At 38.8% G+C, this 14,189-nt stretch overlaps 2 pseudogenes; one reads left to right on the forward strand and one right to left on the reverse strand.

The window, feature by feature from the left end:
• Positions 1-1,307: 1,307 nt before the first annotated feature.
• LOC124094098 (melanoma inhibitory activity protein 2-like) lies at positions 1,308-9,373 on the reverse strand (annotated as a pseudogene).
• Positions 9,374-9,392: 19 nt separating this feature from the next.
• LOC124094099 (E3 ubiquitin-protein ligase SH3RF1-like) lies at positions 9,393-11,014 on the forward strand (annotated as a pseudogene).
• Positions 11,015-14,189: the final 3,175 nt, after the last annotated feature.

Genomic DNA, 14,189 nt, shown 5'->3' on the forward strand with positions numbered 1-14,189 from the left:
AACCCTTCAAACTCTTTCACAGTATCATATGTCCCCCATCTTCCTTGCTCATATACACAGCCACACTAAGTTTCCTGGACCTTTGATAGTGAATAATGCCCACACACATACAGCTGTGAGATCACTTTATCTTTTATTTTAAGATGCTGTAAAATCTCATGGATTTTTTCATCAAAATGCACAATCACTAATGATGATGTTTTGCATTTCTTGCCAACAAGCTCATGCCATGGTCTATAACTGTACTTACTGTACACCCTTCCAGGCCCCTATGTGGGACTCTGGAAATCCATGAGGCCTGCATTTTAATGCACTTTGGCAAATGTATATTACACATTCTCTCGTTTTCATCCTTGTTTCTTCCTTCATATTTCCACTGATACTCATTCTGGGTTTATCTATTGCCTACTGATCTAAAAATGTATCTGCTTAGATTTTTCATTTATTACTCTGCTTTGCCACTATGTGTAATCCCACTTATGTAATTACACATAACTTCCTGCATATACAACCTATGCTTTTGCACAATTCTGTACTCATTGGAATATAACTTTAACCCATGGAATTCCCCATTCTACTACACAAGTCTTCATTGAATGAGCAAGCACATAATACCCTCAAGACATGCCTCTCAATACAAAAATAAAAAAGGGGACCTAGCTCAGAGCAGAAGACAATTCTTAATTTTATGAAAATGGGCATAAAATAAAGGATATAGGAACAATGGGAGCTGAGTGAACTTAAATTGTTGTTTCGAATTTTGAAAAGTTTTCTGAGAACTGAAATTTTTTATATTTGAAATCTCCTATTTACATGATGTAGTCATCTTTTGTTGTTTACTCTTAATATGTTCTAGTTATTTTTCTTTTAGGGAAAACTACCTATTTTAATTATTATCATCAATGGCAAATAAGACTTTAAATCAATTAAAAATCTTTCACTAAGCATAAAGTTGTGTTCATATTTGCTACAATCATAATAAGTACATTTCATTGTATCAAAGCACAAGCTTCATTTAGATTTTAAAATATCCCTGACTGCAAGAATATGCATATAATATTCCCATTGTTGCTTATGTAATGGTAAATTAATCAAATTAAGTTATACTCTCTAGAATAAAATTAAATAGAAATAATTTACTCATAAGATTCATATTTAAACTATCTTTATTTACAAAATGTTATTCTAAGAATTGTAATGCAGTTAAGCTTCAATTGTAGCAAAAGTATAATAACTTGAGTAAAAGTATTTAGTTAAAGCAAAAATGACAGATTATTTTTGAAGACAGATACAAAATATTGTCAGAATTATTGTTGTGCTTCTGGATGTTCATTAAAAGGCTCACTGGAAGGTGGAATCAACCCTGAAGGGAACTCACTTCTACTTTCAGAATGTGGGGAATGGAGGGAGAAAATTCAGCTCTTGGGGTCCCATTGGGAATGGAGGGGGTGGTGGGCCCAGTGGAAAATATTCTCGAGATGCTCCATACATATTTCCTATAGGATGTGGAGGAAAAAAAGGTCCTCTTCTTGGATCAACTAGAAACAATGAACTGACTCTTGGATCAACTAGAAGCAATGGACTTCTGATTGGAAGGAAAGGTGAGAAAGCAAAGCCAGAGCCAATTGCTTCACTTTCAGCAGGGAGAGATGAATCAGGCACATTGGAATCACCAAGATAAGCTTTGGTATTATTTCTACTGTATTTTATTTCTGAAGACATAGGCCCATCCATTTTATCCAAAGGTGACACAGTAGAACTTCTGAGTTTTGCTGGTCCAGATGGTCTACTGTAATTAGAATAACATCCATCTTGTCTTAGTAGAGGAAGACGTGGATCAGAATATGATTGGCCTGGTGGAGCCATCATCATCTTAGGGTTCTGTTCCCATTGAGTTGACAGGGTCCCAATAATATAAAATGCTCTTGAGGATCTCTTATCGCAACATAGCCTGATTTTCTTCTTTCATTGATAACCTGAGGGCCCAGAGGATTCTCTGGGTCTCTTGAGCCTCTTCCTCCTACCCTTGGAAGCAAAGGTAAGAGTGTGAGTGGACCCTTCTTTTCCAAAAGAGGATCTCTCACTTCAGATGAAGGTTGACCAATGGGGAGGGACCATTTGGGGAATTCTCTCTGCCAAAGGCTGTATTTGAATCATCAAGTGCAGAAGGATCTTTTTCTACAAGTTTAAGTTAAATTAATTTTCAGTTAAGTTTTGTATGTTGTGGGCATTTTGTTTCCTTAAATCATTGAGGTATCTTTCAGCACTCTGAGCTGTCAACTCATTGTCATATGCATTTTTCTCATAGTACATTATTGGCCCCTGATAAGAATAAATCGTTCTCTCTAATTTTTCTTCAAGATCTTTGACTTGCTTTCTATAGTTCTCCAGCTGTTCAGTTGCATGGCTGATGTTTTCCTCCATTTTAGAAAGTTTCTCCTCTTGCTCTACCCGGTAATTTTCATCTCCTATTAATTTCCTTTGGAGTTTCATTACATTTTCTTGATATAGTTCAATCATGACTTTAAGTTTCTGCTGCAGATTCTGATTCTCACTTTTAAATTGTGTATTTTTTGACTGCAAATATGCTTGTTATGAATTATGATTTTTAATATTCTCTACAGGTCTTCATTTTTTTTAATTAATTCAGAAAATAAAGTAAAAAATTGATTTCTTTCTCCTTCTAGGTTTTAAAGAGGTCTTTAACTTAGCATCATAAAACCATACCTTCAAGTCTCCTTTTGGCTGATCCTCTAAGTGAGCACCAACACATTTCATTTCCAATTCCAAGTTACCATCATCTGTTAGGTCTTCTCCAAGCAAAGAAACCCAAATTTTATCTTCAGCAAATGTTCAGTCAGAAACTTAATGTGATTTTCTTTATCTCTTAGAACTTGATCTGCATGTACTTTAGTGTGTTCAAATGTCATTTGCTGTTTAAGGCCATTCACCTTTTCTTTCCATACTTCAACTTCTTGTAAAAGCTGTTTCTGACTTTCCTGAAGTTTGGAATTTTCATTCAAATCCTATTTTATTGCTACCTTAAATCCTACTTCATTCATTTGAAATAGTCTCAAGGTTGTTTTAGCTTCAGGTATTTGTGATCTGAGGGATTTTGATTCATCTTCTAGGGACTTAATACTTTTTGATATATCCATCATCAATTCATCCAGTTGAGAATGTTTAGTTTTTTCTTCTTTTAGCTGTTTCTCAAAAAAAGTATTTCATCCTCATGTTTAGATACCACACGATACAGGTTTTCGAAAATTCCCCTCAAGTTTTCTGCTTCTATTGACTCCTGAATATTCTCTATAAGGTCTTAATTTGTCTCAAATAATTCATAAAATAAAGTAAAAATTTGATTTTTTCTCATTCTAAGGTTTTAAATGAGGTCTTTATCTTAGCAGCATAAAACCATCTCTTCAAGTCTCCTTTGAACAAGAGTAACTATTTCAAGTAGTTCAATTTTTTAAAATTAGTTCAGAACGTTTTAGAGCAAGCTTTTTTGTCTTCTCATGTAACACCTGCTTCTCACAGACTGATAACTTCTCCAAAAAACAAGAGAAAAACAAAAAATCCAATAGCTGTACATATCACCAACTCCCACGGACAGCCATAAGAACTAGGGTGTGTTTCCATGACTTCAGAAAAGGGAGACCACAACCCTAATTTCTTCTTCCAGGACCACACCCAAATTTGGCTGAGGGGCAGCCATTGCCCCCCATCAGGCTAAGGCTACTTTGCCTATTCCCTCCACAATGACACCATGCCCATCCATGCCAAAACAGGCTGTGGACACACAGGCCTTTGGTCAGGAACAACCCTGCACCAGGTAAATGAACAGACCATTGTGAACCAGCAGATGGGGAGGGGGCAGTGGACATGGGCATGAGGAGCTCTGGTCATGGGCTCCCAGGAGCCTAACACACTCATGCTGCCTGTCAGGGAAATATTGTTGGCCTCTTCACTATGCTATGCATCCTGAAGCAGCACAGGTTCAAGCCTGTCCCAATCAAGGCAGAGAGGAGTCCTCTTTAGGTCACCCACCCGTTCATTTGGTTTAGGCCAGGCCAAGGCATAACTTTTTATGTGCCATTCTTTACAGTCATAATATCACCCAGTTTGATGTCACTAAAATTCTAAAGCTCTGTAAAATTTTTAAAGAGCTGATACATCATATATTTATATTTGTACCACTTGTCCTTTGTTTTAATTACTCATCCCTTTCTCTCCCCTCCTGTACCCTCACTTTTTCTTTCCTCCCTTCATTCTTTCACTCTTTCCTTTTTTTAAAGTGTTTGGGGTTAAATTCTAAGGCCTTGCACATGCTAGGCAAGCTCTCTACAACAGAGTTTCATTCCCAGCCCTATTGACACTTTCTGTAGAAGTAATATAAATTATTTCTATAGGAAAACCCCTTGTGTTAAACTATTTTAACAGGAATTATAGAAGAGTTGTTAACATGGGCACAAATCAGTTGTGGCAAGTTATTTTGAAAAAATACAGCCTATGCAATGTTTATAAAAAGAAGAAGCTTAAAACTTGAGATGGTTTTCATATAAGTTTTTCTAGACTACTATTGAAGAGTCTTCAAAATCTTTTTTTTTCAGATGTTATTTTCTTCTCACTTCTCATAGAATGTAAAAACTTCTAAGTAGGCTAGTTGTTATAAATATATAGAAAGAGAAGGATATGATATGACTCTTTGAAATGGACTTAGCTTCTGAAGGTGAATTATGTTTTTGTTTAGATAGAGTTCATTGCTTGATATAAATAAAAGACATCCAAATATATTTTTTTCTTCCTAGATATGCTTAATTGTTAATAAGCCAGAGCTAATGTTTGAAGAAAAGAACTCATAGAATTTATTGCTTTTCTAAATGTCTCTAAATACATGAAAAGTTCAAAGGCATTATGCCAACATGTATGATTAGAATGATTATAATTCTATGGCCAGAGCTATAACAATGTAAAATAAAAGACTTATCCCATTTAATAGGGTATGAAAATTTAGAAACCTTTTGACAAATATAATTATGTGAGGTTATGAATGTTAATTAGTTTGTAGTGAATATTTCACAATGTATATACCTGTGTACATGTAATCCTAGCCATTTAGGAGGTAAATTCAGGAGTATCACAAGTTCAAGGCCAGCCACAGGAATTTAGCCAGGCCCTAGACAATTTAGTGAGACCCTGCCTTAAAACAAAACAAAACAAAAATACAAGTCCTTCAGGGGACATTTCATATTGAAACCATAACACCAGGTGCTATCTTATACCACCTTATGACCCAGTAGGACTCAGCAGATGCCAGCAGCATGCTCTTGAACTTCCAGAGCCAAGAGCTAAATAAGTGTCTTTTCTCTATAACTTACCAAGGGTGATATTGAATTATAGCAACATAAATCATACTAAGTTTCAAAGAGATTACTAGTCAAGGCATACCACTAAAAAGAAATAGTTCTGGGACTCAAACCAAAAGTCTTCATTTCCATACCCCAATAGAAGCAGTTAGCCATCAAGTAAAACACACAAAAACCAGGCTGCAGATTCCTCTTTACTTTCCAGAGCTGTTTCTCTTTGGATGTAAAAGTTACTAAATGAAAAGAGCGTAGCTTATTTGCATCTAATGCACCTGTATCAACCTACTACTTTCAAATTAACATCCTAAGCCTTTTCCTCATCTGAACATTCAGCTCAATCATACTTTAGTAATACTAATAATAATATTCACTAATAGAATTATTCTCATCATGAAATGGACAGACAGAACAGACATCACATGCTGTTCAATTCATTTCCACTATCTTTTACCCATTTTTAACTAGGGGGAAAAAGTGAGAATTCTTAAAAATCATTTTTCCTTGAAGTATTATAAGATTTTGAAATGGCAAACAAACTTTGATAGCATATCCAATAGTAATAAGATACTGAACTACACCCAGCTAAAAAGTGAAGTCTGGGGAAATTACCTTTGAGACTTTCCACTCTGCAACACGGGAACCCGGTCTTACCACTTATTTAAATGTGAGAAATTTTGCACCATTCATATCATCATTCTCCAGATCACTAGAGATGATGATAACAGTGCAGTACCCCATGCAATTCTTGAACACTTCCAGAGTTCATAAACGCTATTTGTGCACTTTCCTACAACTTGAAATTTCATTTCCTACCAAAATTCTAGTACTGAACAATTTTTCTTTGTAAAATGAAAGCATTGTGTTGTAGGAAATCAGTAGCATCAGTAGCAACCTATATTTAGAAAATGGTAAGCTGGGTATGGTGGTGCATGCCTCTAATCCCAGCAGATCAGGAGGCTAAGGCAGAAGTATTGTGAGTTCAAAGCCAGCATCAGCAAAAAGTGAGGTGCTAAGCAACTCAGTGAGACTGTGTCTCTAAATAAAATACAAACTAAGGCTGGGGTTGTGGCTCAGTGGTTGAGTGTCCTTCAGTTCAATCCCTGGTACCCCTCTCCAAAAAAAATAGTATTTCCTTTCTGACACATTTTACCCTATGAAATGGGGAATCTTCATTCCAGAGAAGCTACTGTGCATAATTTTTTAACTGAGAGATGTCAGTTTGCTTGACAAAAGGATTCACCATCACAGTACCATAAGGAGTTTGAAGGAGACATAAGAAGAGAGATGATATGGTCATCCATGGAGTCCAAAAGATGATTCTTATGAATCCCAGCAGCATTCATGAATCAAATATAACCAGTAAATGCTCTCATGATTAAAATAGTTGTTACAGTGGAAAATAACTATCCCTCTTGGTAAACATCACTGGATCTCCCAATGGGTCATCCAAGAATCCCACACAAATCACTTGACTACCCATCCTCCAGCACTGTGGCTGCCAGCCACTCTGATTCACTGGTACTTATGCCAAAGCAGGTTGTAAAATATTTTTAATATCACTCCTGGGTATCATCAAAACTGCTTAAATAAAAATCTTTCTCACCCCTAAAAACTCATATACTTTTCCCTTGAGCTATTTGACAGTGTTTTCTTCCTAAGAAATACTAGCATCTGAAAGTAAGATCCAGCACCATAAAATGAATCTTTTTCCTATAGTAGGTTTTCATTAAATTATGCATGTTAAAACTTAATTTAGAATTCATACACAGCCTGATTAAAGTACTAAACTTTGATGCTAAAATATTTTAAATTACAGAGCTATAAGATTTGTACATGGATGGTGCAAAACTATATGTTACAACACATTTAAGCATTCACTTTTTGGAACCATGTATTATTAATTTTTTTTTTCTGATCTCAACTAGAATAATAATTCAACAATGATAGCAATATACAAATCGTTAATGACAAAAGAAGAATTTTGGTTCTATTCCTGGAAATACTCCAGTTTATTAAACTACACAACAGTGCAGCACTTAGAATGCCCCTAAAAATTATAGAGAAGACCCCCCAAAATGTGACTATTTATCCCTCTGCTTAACTCTAAACTATATGAATTGGTTGCAAATGGGTACTACCAAGTCAGTAAAAGTTTGCCACTTGGAAAATAATTAAAATAACCAGAATAGATTTTTGAAGGAAACATAGTTACATTTGAAGACAGAAATAAAAGTCTTAATTTTCAAAAGAAAATTATTAGCTATTTGCAAATTTACAATTCACTAAAGCAATATCACCATGATGACATACCTAAAGTATGTAACAGTGCCATGAAATTTTACTCGCCAAAAAACAGCTTAGAACATAGCCACATAGTCAACAGTATTTGACAATAATAATGATACATAACACAGAGCCATGAACCAAATAACTTGTCCAAACAGGAACAGTCAGAGCTCTGAAGACACAGGGAGACACACAGATGCCCAAGAAAGGCTGTTTCCATGAGCACAACAGGCAGCCACACAGATCATATTGCACTTGGATTTCTGTTTTCAAGTTCAAGATACGATGAGGTGCTAGATAAAGCAAAAGGCCAACCCCAGGAGAGTCACAAGTGAAAATCATTGACTTATCTCCACAAACATGATTTCCAAATCCTGTAAGAGCCACCATCCCACAGCAGCTGAGCACACTAAGAAATTCCAGTCCAGTGTACTTTCCCCTTCCAGCTTCTCCACTGTATTAGCCAGCATCTCCTGCAGGGTCTGCACCATGAGGAACTGCTCTCGCACAAAAGTACAGATGGATAGGTCCTGGGGGACATTCTGCAAGAAAAGTTGGGGAGCCATAAGTATGTCACTAGTGTCAAGCATCCTGGCCCCATCTACCTTTGTGTCTTCCAGCTGCTGTCACAGAAAGAGTGATGGTGCTTGCTATTTATGCACTGTCAGCTGCCCATCACCACAAGACACTGTCATTATTGATCTTGTTTGAGAGAATGCCATGTCTGGACTGTATATCCTGACACACACTGCACTGGAGCTTTGTCTGTAGTTCCTGTTGTTCTCTACAACAGGGACTATTACTACCACCAGAGAATAAAAAAAAAAAAAACAGAGAAGTTAGGTCACTTTTCTAAAGTCACTCAGTCACAAAATAATCAAGCCAGGCTTGAAAATTGGATTTTCCCAACCCTCACATATTGGTTTCAAACATAACAAGCATTCTTTTAATTAAAAAAAAATAACATTGAAGGCTGGGCAAGTGGGAGGCAGTGGCATACTTTGTGTGTGTGCATGTGTGTGTGTGGGCAGCATAGAAGAGTCTTGGGGGCACCGTGGCATCTGAGACACAGTTAACAGTGGGCAAGACTGGGCTGCACAAGGGGCCACAAACAATTTGGAGCAGTCGAGGCACAAGAGTAAATCTGAAATGCATGTTACACAAATCATTTTAAGAGCTGCACACACCTATTAACATTTCTGAAAACTCTTTCTCAGCACAGTAGATCAAGATGGATGAATCTGCCTTCTTGAATCTTTTGGAGTGTCCTGGGTGTCTAGAACACCTGGATGCTTCTGCAAAAGTCTTGTCTTGTCTTTTCAGCTCAAGTTTTGCAAATGATGTTTGCTGGTGATCCTAGGTTCCCTCAGTTTTTCTGAGTGGAGGACCCTAGTTGGCTTGGGTGTTGAGGAGCTTCCCAGTGACATCCTGCTGTGCAGGCTTCTGGAGAGCATCAAGCAGAGCCCTTGGAAACATAGCCCTGGTGGGGGCAGTGGGGCCAACTGCACAAACGCATTCACAGCTCAGGGCAGCAGTATGGCTAATTGTAGTGCAAATTATCTACAAGGTTCCCAGTATGGACAGCAGCCCCAGCTGCAAGCCTGGAGTCCCCCAGTGAGGGGTACACCTCAGTTACCATGTGCCAAAGCATTATATAACTCTGAGAGTAAGGAACCTGGTGACTTGAAATTCACCAACATGACATAATCATTTTGCGACATGTTGATGAAACCTGGTAACATGGGGAAGTCAGCAGGATCCATGGCTCTTTCCCCAACAATTTTAGCAGATTTTTCAACCATTAAATCAACCCCCAACTCAGTGCAAAAACTTTATGACTTTGAAGTAAAAGACAAGGAAGTGGACAAAGATTGCCTTCTGTTTCCAAAGGATGTTTTTCTGACTATGATACACAGAGTGAATGAAAACTGGACTGAAGGAATGTTGCCAAAGTAGGCATATTTCCAATTTCCCACATTGAGTTTAACTAAGCTGCTAAACAGGGGATGGAATGGGATAAGCCTCCCATGCCAGGAGTTGATGCTGGAGAAGGTCCCTCAGCAACAGCCCAGAGAAGCACTGCCCCAAAACTCTCCAACACCAAGAAGAACATCAAAAAGTGATTCTCCTTCACTTCCCTCACTGTGGCAAACAAGTCTTCCCAGGCATCCCAGAACTGCCACTACATGAAGATCAGCCCTCCTGTCCTCATTAGCTCCAGCAATACCACAGCTGCTGGGAGGATCAGGGAACTGTCTGGGATTGCTACAGTGTCACTTCTCAAGTTCATATGAGTACCACTGAGATAACTGTTACCTCATTCCCAAACAGCTCAGTGACAACTGGCTCCTCATTCACTTTCCCATTGGATGTCCCCTAACCAGCTGCCCTTGGAACTATGAATCCTCCCCTCTACCACCCCATCTCCTGGATGTAATTGTCCTCACCTCCACATCACCAGGTACTACTGCTGGTGTTTCTGCTGCTGAAATGGGACCCAGACCCATGTACATGGATCCACTGTACAGACTGCACATTTTCAAACTCAGACTCACCCCAGTGTTTATGTGTCTATCCACCCATACACTCTCAGAAAGAAGAAGAGCTAGAGCTGGGAATAGGTGAGAGGTTTTTAGTGTTTAAGCATTGCCAGGATGGCTGGTACAAAGGGATGTCAATGAATACCACTGAGATTGAGGTTGTACTTGGCAATTACGTGGCATCTGTCACAAGGGCAGTGATAAATTCTACCTAAGCTAAAGTTCCTATGATACTGTGGGTTAGACAAGTTAGGGGATGACAAAGGTCAGTCTCTCCACTGCAGGAGGGCCTTCCCAGAAGCTCCAGAGGAATGGTGTGGTTGGGACACCCAGGGTTGTCCCTCCATCTGTAGTGTCAGCAGCTCACAACCAAATAAGTGGTCAAACTAAGGTCCTGTTGCACATGCCTGGGCAGATTATACTCAACCAGGCCCGCAATGTAGTGAGGGCAATTGCGGCACATAATTGAGAATGCCCCACAGCACCACTGACGCCCATCCAGGTGGAGAAAGCTACCTGCATGTGTGGGCCTCCCCACCATTTTCTGGCCTCCCGCCAGCTTCTGCCATCAATAGCAAGCTCTGCTGCCCATGCTGCTGCTGTCAGTTTCAGTCAAGGCGGTGCCTCCCTGGCCTGTGCTTCAGCCACTTCATTGACTTGCCCAAATATTACCACTGCCTCTCCTGAAACCAAGCCAGTGGCCAGACAGTGACCATTCTCCCTGGACTTCCCAAAACTCCACATGGTTCTTCATGATCTCATGGGAGCAGGTCAGAAAGCAAACTGGACAAGTAGAGTAAAATAGAAAAACAGGGTTACTGAAGTTGCCTTCTGGTGCTACCACCAAATGGAAGCCCTGAGTATCTCCTCCAGTGTTGCTGAAGTTGAAGTGGAACTTGAAGTGAGGCTAAATGGTGGTGAGTTGCCCCTACAGGGAGCCATGGGTCCTGAGCTACCACTTGGGGGGAGGCCATGGAAGGACCGGCTACTGCCCCATGGACAGAAATGGCCCAGTCACTGCAGCACCAGCAGGCAAGCCTTGGACCAAAGAAGCTTTCCATCTGAAGACTAGCTCCCTGGACTTTGGATTTCCATTGCTCCCCTACCTGTCAGGCATGTTCTTCACTGGATCCTGTCATGAATCAGTCTAGCCTGTTGTTTGTGCAAGGCACTAGGTGGTGGTTTCCTATCCTCCCCAGAGTGAGGCAGAACTTGGGAATTTAAAGCAGATATTATGTTTGCTCATAAACAGTGAGAAGATGGCTGGTTCAAAGGCACATAAAAATGCAATGGGAAAACTGGGCTTTTCCCAGGAGGCTTTGTGGAAAACATAGGAGGAGATAAACACTGGGTAGACATAAAATCATATCACAAAAATGAAGAGCACAAAGCAGTCTGATGGAAAGAGCACATGTGTGAACTTCCAGAAGGTCCAGGGCTGAGCAGAGGGTTGGAGTGTGGCTCCTGAATATCAGCACAGCCACACAAACCAGCAAAGCAAAGCAAATGGCTGAGTTTCACCACTCAGTTGGGATTGTAAGGTGTGCCTTGTGCTGAGCAACCATTTTTTGTGTTTGTTTGTTTTGTTTTGTCTTTATAATCTATAACCAAAATGAACAATTATTTACAAGACTTAGCTAATGTATTTGCTTCTATTAAAACTGAAATTTTCTTGTAATAGGTAATCTCTTTGGATTATGATTTTAAGATGTTAATTTATGAAATGAGAGCCAAGGAGAAGCTGGGTTATCTCCTGTTTAAAGCATGAGATTCATTGTGCTATAGAATGCATCTTCTCTCCCTCATCCCTGTTCCCCATCATTACATTTTGTTTCTGTAAGGCAGAACTGTTGGTTCTCTAATTTGGGTTTTCCTCTTTGGGAATCTAAACATACAACTCAGTCAGTATCAGTAAGGGCCTGTGGTAGGGAGAAAAAACTCAAGAAAAGAAAAGTTAGTGATTCTTTCTTTCTAGTTTTATCATGAGTCAACCTGAAGACTTAATCCTCAATTTAATTTTATAGGTTTTTAATTTTCCTAGAATTAATCCAATGAAGTGTTGGGAAAAACAAAACGCAAGCATTGACTAGAAATGTATTCAGAAATAATATTTCATTTTATAACAGAAGCAGCTCAATTCATTGATTGGAAAGTAGGCAACAGTAATCTTATAATTGCTGTCAGCGAATGCCTATGAAATGTAATTTCTACCTTACCCCACAAACTGCATGTCCAGAACATTTGTGATATGTGGTGGTAAATAATGTGCTGTGTCCAAGTTAAATGCTGAAGAAACGATGTGAAAAATTTACATTCATCCATTGTGGCTCTTTCTCAACCAACTTGCATGTACCACAGTAACATGGATGTGCATGATGTATACATTTCATTGCAGTTTTCTGCTGAGGTTAGTTTGCATTCAGAACTGAGCAATACAGGAGATGAAAAATAACCAACATTCTATACCCCAAAGCCACTTCTGACCAAGTTGTGCTGAGCACACTGGCTCCCTCCCTGGCTAAGGTGTCCATCAGCTATCACAGGACTCATGAATAAAAATGCTCTTTGTGTTCTCAGCAGACAGAAGGAAAGGAAGAGTTTATCCAGGAGCTGTTTCATGGAAGCTCTGGAAGGATTGGAGGGAGCCAGTGGGCCTACACCTTATAATTGTGGCAGGATCAAGCTGAGCCTACCATTTTTATATTTATATGCATTCTTTGTCATTGGACTCTTCCACCCATTTCATTATGGTGTTATAAAATTATGGGTTTGTGGAGTCTTGAGAACAAAAGGAGGAAAAGCAGCCTGGTAGTGAGGTAGGTACCAGAGTTTTCCCATGGGAACTAAGTACTGAAATAACAAATTTTATTCATCCAATAGCAAGAGGGTTCATCATGTTAAAAAGTTGTAGAATGTGGGCCTGGGGCTGCAGCTCAGTGGTAGCAAACTTGACTGGCATGTATGAAGCCCTGGGTTTGACTCTTAGCAACTCATATAAAAAAATCAAGATCTATCAACAACTTAAAAAAATGTAGGATGTGGTTGAAAATGAAATAATTCCTAAGTTAACCACCAATTTTATGGAACACTGTACATTATGTCTTTTGTTTTGAAGTTAAAAAAAATACTGCATTATGCATGAAATATATGAAGTTTGATGAAATAAACAAATTAGATAAAAAAGCTTATGCCACCTTTCATCTGGGTAAGTTGACACCAATGTATCATAATATTCTTTATTTTAGGAAATTTGTGTATTTTATAAAATTTTTAAAAGGTATAAAGACTACTTACAGGTTGAGTTAATTTTCACCTGTCTTTCATTATATTTTAAGTTATGTGATTGAAGAATTTCTTTTAATAGTTTCCTACTATAAATTTGTCTAAAACTTTATCTATAAATAAATCATTAGCTAATATTATGCATGGGTTTTCTATTGGCTTTTTGGAGGCAGTAGATGAATTTTTAAGAAGGGTTTGTTAGTTGCTCTCATTATATCAAATAAGACATTTGGCATTTGTTTTTTAGGGATTGGCTAGCTTCACTAAGCATAATCAGCTGTAGTGCCATCCAATTCCCTGCAAATTCCATGATTTTGTCATTTTTTAGTGCTGCGTAATACTCCATGGTGTATAAATGCCACATTTTTTTTTTATCCATTCATCTATTGAAGGGCATCTGGGTTGGTTCCACAGTCTAGCAATTGTGAATTGTGCTGCTATGAACATCGATGTAGCAGTATCCCTGTAGTACGCTCTTTTAAGGTTTTCAGGGAATAGTCTGAGAAGGGCAATAGCTGGGTCAAATGGTGGTTCCATTCCCAGCTTTCCCAGGAATCTCCATACTGCTTTCCAAATTGGCCGCACCAGTTTGCAGTCCCACCAGCAATGTACAAGAGTACCCTTTTCCCCACATCCTCGCCAGCACTTGTTGTTGTTTGACTTCATAATGGCTGCCAATCTTACTGGAGTGAGATGGTATCTTAGGGTGGTTTTG

The sequence above is a fragment of the Marmota monax genome, unplaced genomic scaffold (assembly GCF_021218885.2).
Source record: "Marmota monax isolate L192 unplaced genomic scaffold, Marmota_monax_Labrador192_F-V1.1 WCK01_AAM20220418_F8-fsc00255, whole genome shotgun sequence".
Taxonomy (NCBI): Eukaryota; Metazoa; Chordata; class Mammalia; order Rodentia; family Sciuridae; genus Marmota; species Marmota monax.